Source organism: Lissotriton vulgaris, chromosome 6 (genome assembly GCF_964263255.1).
Source record: "Lissotriton vulgaris chromosome 6, aLisVul1.2, whole genome shotgun sequence".
Classification (NCBI taxonomy): domain Eukaryota; kingdom Metazoa; phylum Chordata; class Amphibia; order Caudata; family Salamandridae; genus Lissotriton; species Lissotriton vulgaris.
The window spans coordinates 1,299,928,967-1,299,932,034 of NC_141694.1; positions in this window are offsets into that span (position 1 = coordinate 1,299,928,967).

Here is a 3,068-nt window from a genome sequence, read left to right on the forward strand (position 1 = left end):
TCGGAGCTCACTTTCTACCGTTTTGAAATACAAGTCCGGTATTGGGAAGGGGCAGTTTTGTAAGACATACAGGAAGCGCGGTAGCACCAACATCTTGAATAGTGCCGCCCGACCCGGGAGAGAGAGCGGGAGTGACCGCCAGTGTGTGACATCACTGCGAAGCCTACGTAGGGAGCCCAGCAAATTGTGGTCGTAGAACTTTTTAAAGTCAGGAGTAACATACACGCCGAGATACGTAAAGCCTTCTGTGGCTATTGTGATGGAGAACCCTCAAGGCATGCGGAACGGCGAACCATGGAGCATATACAATACCGATTCAGTCCAGTTTATAGCTTATCTTGAGTACTTCCTGAAGTTGGTGAGCACGTGAAATAGGCTGTTGATGGAGGAGCGTGGGGAGGACACGTATATCAGGATGTCGTCCGCATAAAGGGAGATCTTATCCACAGTTTCTTCATTCCAGTGTAAGCCTCTGATAGAGACATCTGTATGGACCCAATAAGCCAGGGGCTCGAGGGTGAGGGCAAACTATAGGAGGAACAGGGGGCAGCCTTGTCTGGTACCTCAATGAAGGGGAAATCTCTGGGAAGTGTAATTGTTGACTCGGACTTGACCCAGAAGATCCGTATACAACAGGCGCACCCAGCTAATAAAGTGGGGACCAAAACCAAAGCGGTGGAGGACCTCGAACAAATTTGGCCATTCGATTGAGTCAAACGCCATCGCAGCGTCAAGGGACAAGATGGCTGCATCTTGTTGCAGAATGGGTTGGCGGCTTATCACATTGTGGACTCTCCGGAGATTTAACGCTGTGTTGCGGGCCGGTAGAAAACCGACTGGTCGTCATGTATCAGGGAAGGGATCACTAGGAGAAGGCGAGTCGCTAGTAGTTTAGCCAGAACCTTGGCCCCCGCGATGATCAAGGAGATAGGCCGATAGGAGCTGTAGTCGGTGGGAGGCTTGGTGGGTTTGAGGATGACTGCTATGGAAGCTAGTCTTTGATCAATCGGGAGGAGCCCGAGTTCTAGGCTCTCCGTGAACATATTTAATAGATGAGGAATAATGTCGGGGACCATGCCCTTCAGGAATCCGACAGGGACTCCGTCAGGACCCATAGCCTTGCCGGAGTTGACAGCGAATAATGCCGTAGTAAGCTCCTCAGCCGTTATGTCGGCGTCTAAAGCAAGCCGGTCCGAGTCCGAAATGGTCGGGAGGTGCACCTCCTCTAAAAGCTGTCTGGATTCAGCAGACGAGTAGCTAGCGCCAGCTGTATAGACCCTTTCCAGATGGTCGGCAAAGGCCACCGCAATGTCTTGGGGTCCACCACCACAGATCCGTCGGGTCTAGTTATAGATGTCACCCATCTTGAGCCCTGGTCTCGACGCTCCAGCCAGGCGAGCATCTTGCCGGCACAGTCTCCAAATTCATAGACCCAATGACGTGTATGGAGCAACCGCGCCTGCGCCCTTTCCTGTGCCAGCGCCTTGTAAACGAGTTGTTGGGTACGGACCCGAGCAGCAGTGGTATCGGACGGTGCAGTGTTATGAGACGCCTCAAGGTCGATCAGGTCAGTTTCCGCCTGCATGATCTGCTCGTTATGTTTGCGCAAATAACCTGTCTTGAGAGCCAGAACCTCACCCTTCATCACCGCCAAGTATGCCTACCATAGAGTGATTGACGAGGCCACTGACCCAACGTTTTCAGCAAAGTAGAGTTCGGTGCGCTCCTGTAGCGCCTCTCTGATGTCTAGGATCTGCATTAGCCAAGGATTAATAACAATGGGACCCTGCATTACCTGACGATTGTATGTGAAGTCCACTGCGAGTGGCGAATGGTCGGAGATACCACGAGGAAGGCCCCTTGGGCGAATAAAGCAACTGACGTCTGCGGTAGGGCAAAACAAGTAATCAATTCTAGACATACTGTTGTGTGCATTAGAATAAAGCTTAAAGTATGGTGTGTCAGGGTAATGGAGACGCCAAATGTCCTCCAACCCCAGAGCATGGACAAAGTCAGCCAGGTCTGAGCTCTGGCGGTGCGACCCCCTCTTGGGCCTGCGGTCCAGGTTGTCACACATTGTGATGTTGAAATCTCCTCCAATTATAAGTGTACCCGGGGAGAGACCTAACAGTTGAGCACCCAGCTCCTTGAGGGAGTCTCGTACCTGCGTTGGCGGGAGGTATGCAGAAATTATGTTTAAGGGACGCCCCTCCCAGGTGGCCTCCACCAGTGCAAAGCAGCCTAGGGGGTCAGCCCAACTCCGTGCGTGAGTGAGTGCAAGAGTCTTCCGAACCAAAATCCCCATACCCCGGGATCCCGAGGTGAACCACGCATGAACCAATAGTTTGTAACACCCTCTCTGGAGCGCCTGACATGTATTGCTGACCAAGTGTGTTTCATGTAGTAAGACAATGTCGGGGGAATTCCGCCTGAGAAACTGAAGAACTACACTCCTTTGAATTTTGTGACCCAAACCATTGTTGTTCCAGGAGAGGATATTAAGGGTTCTAGAGGAGAGCTGTGCCATGAGAGTGGATTTGGAGGATCAAATAGTAGGGCCGTCCAGGGAGAAATCTCCCGCAGCGGCCAGACCCTGGGACACACCGGAGCATGAAACTGAGAGGATCATGGTCTCCCGGGAGTCTGGGGAATGGCCAGATCAGTTGGCCCATCATAAAGGGACCTTGGAGTGGCAGAAGAGTATGGCAAAAGGACATTCTCCTGGAGATACAAGGACAAAAGAGAAGGACTACGCAACCAAAGAGGACTCTGCTGGAAACAAGAACAAACAATAATACAGCAACACAACATTGCCAATTCCCCTCCACCCCCCGCATCTTTCCCCCCACCCTGCTTCCCTGCCCGCGGATTCATAACTATCCACACCCCAACTCGGCAGAGTGCCTGTCGCCCTCCCACAAATGATCAGGGAGGGTACTAGGTGAGCCGTGAAAGCCTCTTGCCCGACTCAGAGAACTGTTGGAAATAACATACACTTGTAAGACCACATCTTCAGTTCTGTATATCATTCACACAATAGAAAAGTTACTTGTCAATCAGCTGGTGCA